Genomic DNA, 15048 nt, shown 5'->3' on the forward strand with positions numbered 1-15048 from the left:
TTAAAGTAAAGCATTTTTGTTGGGATACGGCAGGAAAGCAAACAACTGTTCAGGTATTTTTGTCTTCTCCAGGCTAAATTTGTGACATCACGTTAAACTAGAATATGCTTTTTAAATGAAATTTCTCACAAGTAACATTTCACAACTTAGAGAAATGACAGTAAAACTTTTTTTAAAATAAGGCTGAAATATCTTTGGACTAAATGATTTCACATCAAATCAATTCAATGATTGGCTAACATTTAAAATGTAAAAATCTAACAATTAAGAGCCTAAAATTTCATATAGTATTCAATATATAAAATAACTTTTCAAAGTTATATAGCACATACTTTATGGTTCTTGTACAAATATCTACTCTGTTTTGTTGATGTTGTTTTATGTTAAGAAATCCTGCCCTATTTTTTTTTTAACATCTTTATTGAAGTATAACTGCTTTACAATGGTGTGTTACTTTCTGCTTTATAACAAAGTGAATCAGTTATACATATACATATATCCCCATATCTCTTCCCTCTTGTGTCCCCCTCCCTCCCACCCTCCCTATCCCACCCCTCTAGGTGGTCACAAAGCACCGAGTTGATCTCCCTGTGCCATGCGGCTGCTTCCCACTAGCTATCTATTTTACGCTTGGTAGTGTATATATGTCCATGCCACTCTCTCACTTTGTCCCAGTTTACCCTTCCCCCTCCCCATATCCTCAAGTCCATTCTCTAGTAGGTCTGTGTCTTTATTCCCATCTTACCCCTAGGTTCTTCATGACCTTTTTTTTTTTTTCTTAGATTCCATATATATGTATTAGCATACGGTATTTGTTTTTCTCTTTCTGACTTACTTCACTCTGTATGACAGACTCTAGGTCCATCCACCTCACTACAAATAACTCAATTTCGTTTCTTTTTATGGCTGAGTAATACTGCCCTATTTTTGACAGCTATTAAACATGTGGCAAACAATTATGTTTTCTGATTACAGATGAAAGCTCAGTAGAGTAGCATTTTCTAATTAAGTTAAATACACTAACAAGCAAGTATTTCAAACTAAATGAAAACCACCTGGAGTGTCTTCACACTGTCAAATGTAAGCATGATACACCACCAGAAAATCAAATAACTTTCAATTTTAAAACCCAGGGAAATCCTGGTTCTGGTAATGGTATAATAGCTTATATTTTTCCACCACGTTGTCTATCTCCAACAGGTTAAGGACTATCAACTGTGAACAAAATATAAGACAAGTACTTGAAAAGACAGAAGAAGAACATCTAATGAATGGATATAAACTCTGAAGGGCCATCCCATTTCAGAACCCCCTACAGAGTCAGCTACGGCCTTTCTAAAAATGCATCACAGCCCACCTTCTCCCTCTACCCATTTCTTCCTTCCCTTCTCTTCCCCCTTTTTCCTCAGCTGTCAATACCAATAATATACTAATAAACTTCCTTCACATCTCTCTCTGCCCCACAGAGTTTGCTTCCCAAAGGAACCCAACCTACAACAGCAACCAAACACCAGCAAAACTATCAGGGATTCAACCACTTAAACAACCACACTCATGGGTAAGGTCCACATATCTAAGCTCTTCCCGAGAGCACATCCCAGTTCCCACAGTGTGGGAGTAACCAAAATTCCAGCAGAAAGCCACAGTCTTATTTGCTGGAGGTGTCAAACGACAGAGTTTGGGGTCACCAAAGTGAGTGTAAATTTGAATGCAGAAATTCCAGAAAGGAGAGGGCTGCATAGGAAACCCATACTCTAAAAATAAGCTCACTTCAAATTCGTGGCTGACCCATTAACTCACATGTGCAAGAAAGACTCCATGGAGCCCACTGGAGAGCAACAGCTGGAAGGTTGAAAGAGGCTGAGACAGCATCTCAGCTGCTGCCACCCCAGAGGAAACAGAACTTCAGCCAAGCCTAGAAACTGCTAGGTAAAAACCTCAGGCTTTACACTGAGGCTCTTTCCTGAAGAGTAAAGGCTATGCCCCAGGATTAAAGGGGTCCTCTTGAACTAGGGCAAAACGAGCCCACCCTGGCACACTACAAAACTAAGGTACCAAAGGTTCAATGTGATCACCCAGGAATTTTACTGCCTACTAAAACCAAACTGATACTCAGAGAAAGAAAACAGAAAAGACAGACTCTCTACAACAATCATCCATAATGATTAGGATGCAACAAAAAATTACTAGGCCGTTGTGAAGAGAAAAATCTGTCAACAGAAACAAACCACGGAATGACCGAGATATTGGAATTAGCAGGTAGTTTAAATATAAATAGAGTAAACATTCTAATTAAAACACAGAGGTTGTCAGGCTGGATAAAAAAGCAAGGCCCAATTATATACTAGTGACAAGCAATACACCTTAAAAATAAAGACATAATTGGAAAGAATATAAAAAAGAATGTATATATGTGTATAACTGAGTCACTTTGCTATACAGAAGAAATTAACACAACATTGTAAATCAACTATTCTTCAATAAAAAATAAAGACAAAGATAGGTTGAGAATAAAAACAGAAAAAGATAAACCATCAACATAATAAGCCCAAGAGAAGCTGGCTTGACTATATTAATATAATCACTTTTCAAGAAAAAATGTATTAGCAGAGGTAAAATGGGACTTTTGCAAATAATATAAGAAAAGTCAACTCATCAGGAAAACTTAATCATAAATGTGTATGCTCCAAATAACAAAACTTCAAAATACATGCAGTAAACACCAATATGGGCATACCTCATTTTACTGCACTTCCCTGTATTGTGCTTTGCAGATACTGTGTTTTTAACAAATTGAAGGTTTGTGGCAACCCTGCATGGAGCAAGTGGATATATCGGAGCCATTTTTTCAACAGCATTATTTTTTAATGAAGGTTTGTACATTGTTTGTTTAGACATAATGCTATTAGACACTTACAGACTACAGTTTAGTGTCAACATAAATTTTATATGCACTGGGAAACCAAAAACTTCATGTGACTCACTTTATGTAATATTTGCTTTATTATGGTGGTCTAGCGAACCCACAAAACCTGAGGTACGCCTGCAGAAATAAAGGGAAAAACAGATATCCATACCATAATTAGAAAATTTAACACCTCTCTTCCTCTCTAGAAAATCCTAGACAAAAAAATAATAAGGATATAGAAAAATTGGATAATATACTATTAAATCAACTTGCTTTAATTGACATTAATAGAACACTATACTCAAACACAGAATACATATTCTTTCAAATGCACGTGGAACATAACACTGAGATGGAGCACATGCTGTGCTATAAACCAGCGCTCAAATTTCAAAAGATTTAGTTTACAGAGTAAAATTTCTGATAACATAATTAAATTAGAAATCAGTAATAAGATTATCTGGAAAAGATTCAAATATTGATATTTGGAAATTAAGCAACATATATACACAGCCAATGGGTCAAAGAAGATATTAAAAGGAAATTAAAAATATTTCATAATTTAACAACACAGAAAATATACTACATCAAAACTTGTAAAATCCAGTTAAAGCAGTGGTTAGAGGGAAATTTATAGCATTAAATGCTTAAATTAGAAAAGATGACTTGAAACCAATCATCTAAATTGCCATTCATAACCTAGGAAGAAATAGGTAGAAAGAAATAATGCAGATAAGCAAAAATAAATGAGATAGAAAATGGAAAATCAGTAACTTAAAAAACCAAAAGATTAATAAATGTGAAAAGCATCTTGCTGAACTGATGTTATACTTCAATAAAAAGTTTTAAAAACAAAAAAAATTACAAACTACACAGTACTGAATAAATGAATTTTTTTTCCTAATTCACTTGCAGGTGCCCAGTAAAAATGTTAAGTGTGCTGGGTCTAAAAGCGGGCTTTCCAAGGTTATCTACCTCCATCATAGGATCCAGAAGAGGCATTTCCAAGACATCAGGCCCTCGACAAAGAAGATATACAAGTGCCCAATAAGCACATAAAAAGGTACTCAATGCTCATTAGTCATGAAAGAAATAAAAATTAAAACCACAACGAGATACAACTGTACACCCACTAGATGGTTAAAACTGAAGAACTGACAAGACAAAAAGATGTAGGGCAGCATTTCTCAACATACAGACACATCTCAGAGATATTGCGGGTTCAGTTCCAGACCACTGCAGTAGAGCGAATTTCACAATAAAGCAAGTCACACAAACGTTTTTTGTTTCCTGGTGCATATAAAAGTTATGTTTATGCTAAACTGCAGTCTACTGAGAGCACAATAGCATTATGTCTTTAAAAATGTAATTAACTAATATTTGATCAATTTAATATCAATTTTGTTGCTAAAAAATGCTAACCATCATTTGAGCCTTCAGCAAGTCATAATCTTTTTGCAACAGCAACATCAAAGATCATTGATCACAGATCACCATAACAAAAAAGTCTGAAATATTGTAAGAATTACCAAAATATGACACAGAAGCACAAAGTGGGCAAATCCTGTTGGAAAACTGGTACCAGTGGACTTGCTTGATACAGGGTTGCCACAAACCTTCAATTTGAAAACACCCCATTATCTGTGAAGCACAATAAAGCAAAGCACCATAAAACAAGGTGTACCTGTATAGCTAAGAATCCCCAAAATCCTTTCAGGGGTCTGGCACGGTAAAACTATTTTCATAATAACTTATCACCTTGTCACTGTGTTGCATGATGGTATAAAAGCAGATAGATAAAAATATTGGTGTAACCATGAACAAAGGCAGTGTAAGAAACTATAGCAAGTCATCGTATTTTTCACTAACATGCACTCAAAATTCCAAAGAGCAAAATCTACTTTCATTTAAAATACATTTGAAGCAGCAAAAATTATTAATTGTATTCAATTGTGACCCTTGAATCGATGTATCTCTTTAATATTCTGTGTGATGACACATGGGAAGTACCCATAAAGTACTCCAGGCTTCAATACACAACAGACTGAGATGTCTGAGGAAATCACTCGAGTGACTGAAATAAGGGATGAACTAGTTCCATTTTCACTGAATGACATTTTTATTTGAAAGAAGAACCAATTACAGTTACTCAAACCATATTTGTCAGGAATTTTCTCAGAAATGAAGCAAGTCTCTCACTTCAAGGAAAATAATTGTCAGTGTTTGTGGCAAATGATAAAATCTGAACTTTCAAGTTAGATTTTTGGAAAAATTTGTATCTGACACTGTGAGTTGATAGCTTTTCTGATGAGATCAGTGATAATATTAATAAATGTTCTCACAAGGCCAAAATCAAGGTGTCAGCCAGGCTTGACTCTCAGCTGTCAGCTCTAGGAAGAATTTGCTCCCAAGCTCATCCAGGTTGTTGGTCAAATTCAGTTCCTTGCAGTTACAGAACTGAAGTTCCTGCTTCCTTGCTGGCAGTCAGCCAAGGGTCACCCTCAGCTTCTAGAGGACACTCACATTCTTCCTCACCTGTGCGCCTTCTACCTCTGGGCCGGCACTGGCACACCTAATCTGGGCCGGTATTGGCACACCTAATCCTTCTTTCCTTCAAATCTCTCTGACTTCCCCTCCTGTCACCAACCTGAAAAACTCTCTTTTAAAGGGCCTATGTCATTTCCATAACTTAGAGTCAACTGACTTGGACTTTAATTACATCTGTAAAAATCCCCTCACAAAAGTATCTAGATCAGTGTTTGACAGAACAGCCAGGGGACAGGAATCCTGGGGGCTGTCTTTGGAATTCTGTCCACCAGTCTTCTCACGGGCTGCCCCCAGCCAAGGACTGAGTGCCACAGGGATATAAAGGCAAGCCTGTCCCTGGGAACAGGTAACTTTGGCTCAATGGTTCCCCACTGGCTTTGCCAAAACTCTGAAAACTATGCCACAGTCTGGGGCTCTTCCTACCCACCTTCCTTTGCTTCTGTCTCCCTCACAGAGGTCAGATCTGCACAGATCTCTTCCAGCTGGAGGGATGGACTTGCTCTGGACTGGGCTATGAATTACTCAAATATATCCATTTATCAAAACAGAGAACTGTACACCTAAGACATGCATTTTACTATATAAAAGTCATACTTCAATCTAAAAAGATATATGCTAAATAAATAGCAATGCTACTAAAAAGAGTCCTTATCTTCTGAAGACAAGCATTGTGTATGAAAATAGTTACTGATGAAATGATACGATGGCAGAGATTTGCTTCTAAACAATCCTGGGTGGTGGGAGCAGCTTTGTGGATAAAGCAAAATTGGTCATATATTAAAAACTGTTGAAGCTAGGTGAGGGGTCCGTGAGAATTCATTATGTTTACTCTCTACTTCTGTACGTATTTGAAAATGCCCATAATAAAAAGATATTTGAACTAACCTATTCTTGGCAGTGAATACAAAACAACAGGAATGCTAATACATAATTGGTCTGAGTACAAATGGGTACAACCTCTTTAAGAGATCAATTTGTTTAAACCTTCTAAACCTAAGGCTACACACGCTCTTCAACCCAGCAACTCACTTTTAGGACACCATAACAAACTCACACACAAGTAAACGTTAAAGGCTGTTCCACGCAGCAGAGTTAGCAAAAAATTTGCAATAATCTAAATATCTCTGAGATAATGGATGAAGTAATTGTGGAATACTCACACAGTGAAAATATACACAATAGTTAAAATGAATTGTATCTTCATATAGCTGCATGACTATCAAAAAATGATGAGGGGGCTTCCCTGGTGGTGCAGTGGTTAAGAATCCACCTGGCAGTGCAGGGGACATGGGTTCAAGCCTTGGTCCAGGAAGATCCCACATGCTGCAGAGCAACGAAGCCCGGGCGCCACAACTACTGAGCCTACACTCTAGGGCCCGCGAGCCACAACTACTGAGCCCGTGTGCCTAGAGCCCGTGCTCCACAACAAGAGAAGACACCGCAATAGAAGCCCATGCACCGCAAGGAAGAGTAGCTCCCGCTCACTGCAACTAGAGAAAGCCCGTGCACAGCAATGAAGACCCAACACGGCCAAAAATAAATAAATAAATAAATTTATTTTAAAAATGAGAAAAAAGCTGCAGAGTAACAAATATGATACTTGTTATATAGTTGTAATAGGTACCAAGAAATGGTACATATTATTTATGGCTAGATGTATGTACTTAATAGAAAGGGTATCATGAATGAGTATGATAGTGTACCAAATTCAGGTTAACGGTTACTTCTAGGTAAGAAGAAAGGAAAATAACATCAGGGATTCAACTACATATGTAATGTTTTATTTTTATTTTTTTTTAAATATCAAGCAAGTTGGTAAAATATAAGGAATTAATGAAGCTGGTATGTTGGTTTATGCTTCTCTCTATTCTTTCCTGTTTGTTTACAACATTTCAAAATTTTTGGAAAACACGAAACAAAAAACTATAAAGCTACTGCAAGAGTTCAAGAGAGTTTACTACTTGATAACTGACAAGTTATCTAACATTGAAGTTTTCAAATAAGATTTTCTTTTAAGAATCATTTTAATCAATTTCAAACATTACATACTATTTCAGAACTATAAACTATCTCACTTCAAAATACCCACAGTTAAATACTGATTTAAAAGAAGTCCTGCTGACAACACTAATAACACATACTACAAAATATGAATTATGAATAACTAAACCCAAAAATGTAGTCAAAGCATTGTACCGAATAATTTTAAGATTATAAAATACATATGTAAGATGAATAGCCTACTATATCTACATTATTCTTCTTAAAAATATATATCCAAAGTAAATATGGCAAAATGCAAAATTTTATTAAGTTTAGATGATGGGCACATAAGTGCTGTGATTCTCTGTACTTTATGTTTTGAAACCTTTTACGAAGTGGAGAAAAATAAATATAATTGAAATATCTGCAGAAAGAATGGTAAATATATAATATGTATATACATATATATACACATACAGCATTCTAGGAAATTCTTCCCAAAGATCTCCATACTAGCTGTTCAAAAAAGAAAAATATTTATTTTTAATCTTCTACCTCAACGAATCTGGCCACTTTTATACAAACTAAACCACCTCTCCAGAATGGAATGGGGAGAGCTACTCAGCATATGATCTTTATGCTTTATGAATTTTATGCTTCTTTAAAGGGGAGGCTCTGTCAGGATAACTGTGTTCTAGGAAAAACAAACAAACAAAACCCAAAGGTAGTTGTTTCTATCTTTGATTCCCCACTTGATCATTACCTTAGTTTTCTAGGTTTAAAGTAGGACTTCACAGGTTTTGATCACTGTAGTGGGTTGAACAGTGGTCTCCCAAAAGATATGTTCATGTCCTAATAGTCACATGCAGTGAATGTTGCATCATTTAGAAAAAAGAACTTTGAAGTTAAAGATCTTGAGATGAAATCATCCTGTATTTCCAGTGGGCCCTAAATCCTGTTGTAAATATCCTTCTGAGACAGAAGAGGAGATTAAGACACAAAGGAGAAGACCATGTAAAGATGGAGGCAGTGACAAGAGTGATGTGGCCACAAGCCAAGGAAGCCTGGAGCTACCAAAACCTGGAAGAGCTAAAGGATCTTACAACCTGTGGAGGGAGTGTGGCCCTGTTGCCACCTTGATTTCAGACTTCTGCCCTCTAGAACCGTGAGGAAATAAATTTCTGCAGCTCTAAGCCACCAGGTTTGTGGTCATTTGTTACAGCAACCACCAGACACCAATACAATCTCCCCTTCCAGACATTCCCCTACCAATTCAACTAGCTACCCAACATGGTACTTGCCATGACTTATCCTTGCTCTGTAGAATCTCAGTCCACATTTCCTGTGCCCCTCCCCAAGCTCTTGCTTGAGCCCCTACCCTTAGATGCTATATGTGTAGATATATATAACCTATTCTGAAACTTGCATCATCTGTAGCAAAAGTAGGTCTGTACCACTTTTGCTGTTATCAGCTGGAATTAAAGGACTGGTAAAGTGACAGGGCACCATGGACACAAATGCAGGTGTGTGGGTAAAAAGTACCATTGAACTTGGTCTTCAAATAAGAGAAAACCAGCCCTGGGTGGTGGTAATATAGAAAGAGAAGCAGGAATAAGTGATATTATTGGAGTACAGAGTCTCCAGTCACAGACAATTACAGAATTTCTGAGCATAAGTACAACATGATGTGATTTACAAAAACTAATCGGATTAAAATGTAAAGGCTACATTAAAAGATGTGTTTGAACCTAACATCAATTTATAAATCAGCTGTATCTTATCAATTCTAATTTCACAGAAACAAAAGTAATTGGATTCTGCAGAAATTCTGACAGTTAAGACTCAACTACTTTCCTCAGTCCAAATCTCCAAGGCCTCAGGCTGTTCTGACCCAACCTACCATCCACAGTTTCAGGTTTGGATGTCATGGCCCTAATCCAAATGATGCAGCTTCTGCACATCCCTGCAAAGTAAGTGTGACAGCAAGAATGCAGAACAGGGGCTTCCCTGGTGGCGCAGTGGTTAAGAATCCGCCTGCCAATGCAGGGGACATGGGTTCGAGCCCTGGTCTGGGAAGATCCTACATGCCGCGGAGCAACTAAGCCCATGAGCCACAACTACTGAGACTGCACTCTAGAGCCTGTGAGCCACAACTACTGAAGCCCGCGCACCTAGAGCCCGTGCTCCACAACAAGAGAAGCCACCACAATGAGAAGCCCACACACCGGAACAAAGAGCAGCCCCCGCTCGATGGAACGAGAAAGCCTGGGCGCAGCAACGAAGACCCAACACAGCCAAAAATAAAAAATTAAAAAAAAAAAGAATGCAGAACAAAGAACAAGAAATGGCTGGTGGAACAAGGACAGATGTCCCCAGATAGAGGCCATAAAAGGGACTGCAGTGATAGACGTGTACAGGAAAGGTCTGGAGCTAGACCCAGGAACCAGTTTTAACATCTGTGCAGCAAACATTTGCAACATCCCAGAAAACAGATTCAAGTGATGAGTGAAAATCAATTAACTCTACTAAAATCACGGAGTATGTTTAGAGCAGAGACAAAGCTTCTAAATTAATAACATACTGGTTTTAAAGACCATGTTTTAGAAATTAAAAGCTTATATCTCCCTAAAAATCCAAAACTAATTTATCAGCAGATACTGTCACTTTATCTGTAAGACATATCCTGAATCTCACTATTTCTCTCCTCTACACTGCTACCTTAGTCTAAGCCATCATCATCTTTCAACTGGACTAGCAGTTGCTTCTAATCCATCTCCCTTTTTCCATTCCTGCATATCATGATCTGGTATTCATTACCAAAATGGTAGTGAGAGTAATATTTTCAAAATATAAATAAGTGGGACTTCCCTGGTGGTCCAGTGGGTAAGACTCCACACTCCCAATGCAGGGGGTCCAGGTTTGATCCCTGGTTGGGGAACTAGATCCCGCATGCATTCCACAAATAAGAGTTCATATGCTGCAACCAAGAAGTCTGCATGCCGCAACTAAAAGATCCAGTGTGCCACAACTAAGACCCGGAGCAGTCAAAATAAATATAAATAAATATATATATTTTTAATCTAAATAAGCTCATATCACTCATCTATTTAAATTTCTAATGGCTCTTCACCGCCCTGTCATGCTCCGGCCCTGCTGACCTCTCACTTCCCTCCTGGTCCACTGCTTTCCAACCAGAGTAGCTTTTTTGCACCTGCTACATACCCTGTTCGTTCCTTCCCCAGTGCCTCTGCGCTCTCTACTCGTGGGGTCCCTGATTTGGACCCAGCTGCCTCCTCATCCAGGTCTCACCTCAAATGACCACCCCACCCCAGGCCTTCCATAACTAAAACAAACCCTCCTAATCACTTGCCATCACTCTCTGCTCCTGATGATTAGAAACTGGCTAAAGACCATCCATCGCCCAACACTATCTATCCTTTGCATAAGATTGCACCAATTCTGAAATTATCTTCTTGTATTTATTTAACTAGAACATAATTCCCATGAGAGCAGGAACCCAATTTGTACGCACAACTCAGAAATAGGAACTTAATTGTTGCATGCAGTACAAGCACTTTGGTAAACAGTCTGGCATTACTTCCTGAAGTGGAACATTCACATATGCCTAGCAACTAATGCCCTAGGTACATACCTGAGGATTTCCTAATTTCCTAGCTATTCACCTACCTAGTTTCTATACCTAAGAGAAACTCTTGCACAAGTACAACAGAAAACAAGTACAAAAATATTCTTAGAAGCACTGTTCACCATAACAAAATCTGGGAAACTACTCAAATGTCCACAAACAGAAAACTGGATAAATAAATTGTAGTCATAATCATAGAATACATAATCATAGAATACATAGAATACATACATTATAAGATGGATACATTTTAGTGACAATAATATAGATGAATTTTAGCAATGTAATATTAAGTGGAAGAAATTCTAGAGATTAGACAGAGCATCATAATCTTTTTATAAAATTTAAAACTAGTTTTTTAAAAATAAAATATTCTTAGGAATATATAGATGCAATAAAACTATATTAAAAGGAAAGCAAGAGAATGAATATAGGAACCACTGCCTAAACTGTTTACAACTAGGGGTTTATTGTTATTACTATTACAAAACAATATAAAGAAAGTAAAGTAAAAAAGATACAGTCAGTTCATTATTTTGGGCTTGCCCACAGTCCCAATTCAATGGAAATAAAAACCCAGATCTCTGGCTCTATGACACAAGGTTCTCCCAGTGGATGCTTGAATGTTGCCTGGGGCTGTTCAAGTTTTTTTTAAGCCCTTTCTGTAGAATGCTATCATTTATATACAGATATGAATGAAAGCAGATTTTAAAAGTCCTTAAATGAACTCTTTAACAATCAACAACTAGCTGAGGACCACCCTTCCTCACCCAGCTCCCAGTAGTCTTTATTCTTTTCATAACTCCGAAACATTTCTGCCTGAAAATATGAAACAAATGATTTTCAACACTAAAATATTTATGGAGTCAAGACAATAAGGCAACAATCTGAAAGTATAACAACAGGCACTGGTTAAAAAAAATGGGATACAGCCATTCAAGAAAATACCAGGCAGTCCTAAGAAAAGAACCATGAGGGAGACACTTTACATAATGATACAGAATTATGTAAAAAACAAAAAAATGTTTTCAAGGTACAGAACAATACATACAGTAGGTTAGAATTTCTGCTTAAAGGAGGGAGAAGAAAAACATATACATGTAAAATAACTATACTCATACTTGCAGATGCTTAAAATATCTGTAGATGGAGACACAAGGAGTGAATATTATAAACTCTGGTATTTCCTTTGAATTTTGAACATCTGAATTTACTATTCAAAAAATAAATTCTAAAATTTTAAAATCACAGAAGAAGACTATAATGGAAAAACAAATACATTCTGAAGAGCACTGGCATTTTTCAAAGAGAAACTACTCCAAGATAGCTATTCTTATCTTAACTGTGTACACTTGCAATCCGGATGATGAAAATATCGTTCACAAAGAGTGCACTGTTCAGTGGTTCTGACAGATCTTATTTGAAGGTTTTTTAACAACTCTTTTCATGTTCTGAATGCTATATATCTTTTTTTTAATATTTATTAATTTATTTGGCTGCACCGGGTCTCAGTTGAGGCATGCGGGACCTTTAGTTGCAGCATGCGGGACCTTTAGTTGCAGCATGCGGGGTCTAGTTCCCTGACCAGGGATCAAACCAGGGATCCCAGTCCAGGCCCCCGGCACTGGGAACGCAGAGTCTTAGCCACTGGGCCACCAGGGAGATTCCCTGAATGCTATATATCTTACCTACATATAAATAAGATTGGCTTATTTCTCCTTTTATTTACATTTTCTTCTGCTTGAAAAAGATTTATATCTATTATTACCAAAAGTGTAGCAATAACCAGTATCAATTCATGTCCATCTTTTGAATCCCTAGTAAGATAGTTCACCTTTCTAACTGGAAATTAAAAACTGGCCTTACTTGCTTTTTTGATAAGAATTGTGGGGTTTTTCTTTAGTGTTAGATAAGAGTATTTTTATCTAAAATGACCTGCCTGTACACCCAACCACAGACTTCAAAAGTGAAATGGTGACTGTACTGCCTTGTGTGGGACATTTCAAACTAATAAATTTTAAAACAGATAATTAAATCAAAAACCTACCATCTTCACATTACTTTTCAAAATGGAAGTACTATAACAAGTGCCAAGGAATACAAAAAGTTAAAACGGCACATCTTCGGGGGAAGGGTAATTTTAAACATTGTTATATTTATATAAATTTAAATATATTATGGTGTGGGCATTGTAAAAGTCATGTGGATTCTCAGGACAGATATGAAATTTCAAAGACATTTAGAGCTACTTAACTCACCTCTGACATCAGCTATACCTCGACAGAGTGTTTGTGACTTACTAACCTACCATCGCTGGCTTTATTCCAGTTCAGTAAAAATGTATACAAATAATAAAATAGGGTTCTACTTACAAGATCCTTATTCTTTTTTGTTTTCCCAGAAATTTGCATTGAATTTGAAAGTAGTGAAGATAACAGATCAACTAAAATGGCTAGTGTATTTCAAAATATTCCTGATTTTGGTTATCAGTTCTTGCTAGGTTTGAATTACCACTAAATGGTGATGACATATTTATTTATTGTACCTGACAGTACAGTGTATGTAATATTCAGCAGGTATTAATGCACAAATTGAAAATAATAATATAACCTTTTGCTGATTTGCTATAATGGACAAGGTTTCCATGCTTACTACCTGAGGTTCCTTTAAAGATGACACGTTTGAGTCCAGCCTTTTCATGCCGCCGCCTGGTGAATAACTGCTGACATTCACACACAATGTGTGAGTTGCTATGTAGAACAGGTGACCACTGGTGACCGACCACCTTTATATTTGTATATGCAGACATCAAATAAAAGAATGATAAATCATTTCACACAGATAAAGCAGGCATGTTGCAGTTGCAACCTGTTTTTTAGCCAAGTTTTGTCGAATGACTTCCTCCAAGCAAACACTGGTTGCTCCCTGCTGGAATGCTTTCCCTGCTACTACTCTCCAGTTCTCTATATTTTTGTAGAAGACTATAGCTCAAACGGTACTTCTGTTGCAGTAGCCTCCAGCAGTATACCCCCGTGTATAGTACCTGAAAGAGCAAACTATCAGAAGAACCCAGTATTTGCATTTACATTTGCACAAATCTTAATGACAATTTGCAAAATTCCTACACAGCACATTCAGCTTATTCTAAGGCAACTTTCAAGTTAACTGCCTAATTCCTGAGTGTCTATGCCATTTTCTCACCCACTGACTCTAATTAACCGTATATTTTTATATTTCTCTACACAGCTGGAGAGGAGAGGGGGGTAGTGTATGAAGACTCAGGGAGTTTCTAAGTCAAATATATTCTACAGGTAATGACCAGAATATTGCCATAACTGTTATAACAAATGAACTGTATATAACTGGATTTTTTTAAATCAGTCATTACTGCAGCACTGTTTTTATAAGTCTATTAGGTACATCTTATTGCCTTCTTAATTCATATTCAGAGGACTCAGGAGAAATAATGTTTTTCTTATTCATTAAAATCCGTATTTCAAAAAAAAATAAAAATAAAAATAAAAAAAAAAAAAAAAAAAAAAAAAAAATCCGTATTTCATGGAATGAAGCTAATTATCTCACTTGAGAGATGGAAGGCTAAAAAGGCATCTAAGGAATAAAACTACACCACAAAATGTTAACCATAAAAAGCTTGTAGAAGCATCAAAAGATTATCTAATAAAGCTGGAATCTGCTACTTGAAAACTTCAATATGTAATTTTATTTTACTGAGCCATACTGTGCACTGGTCCTACACTAACATCAATGAGATGACCAGGTACATCCATAGTATAATTTTATTTTTTTTAAAGGATTTAATCCAGTATTTATTCCACACTCATGATCCTTCTCTGTAATCAGAATACAAGTCGTAAGAATAATCTATCAAATAATTTGCTGATAATCTTAAATAATGCAGCATAGCATTACTTTAAATACTTCTCTGTTCTAGATTAAGTTTAAA

At 36.7% G+C, this 15048-nt stretch overlaps 1 protein-coding gene across 5 annotated transcripts in view; it reads right to left on the bottom strand.

Moving 5' to 3' along the window:
- Positions 1 to 15048, bottom strand: part of ARHGAP32 (Rho GTPase activating protein 32) — a 481492-nt gene that overhangs the window by 199397 nt on the left and 267047 nt on the right. The window lies entirely within an intron of this gene.

Source organism: Globicephala melas, chromosome 8 (genome assembly GCF_963455315.2).
Source record: "Globicephala melas chromosome 8, mGloMel1.2, whole genome shotgun sequence".
Classification (NCBI taxonomy): domain Eukaryota; kingdom Metazoa; phylum Chordata; class Mammalia; order Artiodactyla; family Delphinidae; genus Globicephala; species Globicephala melas.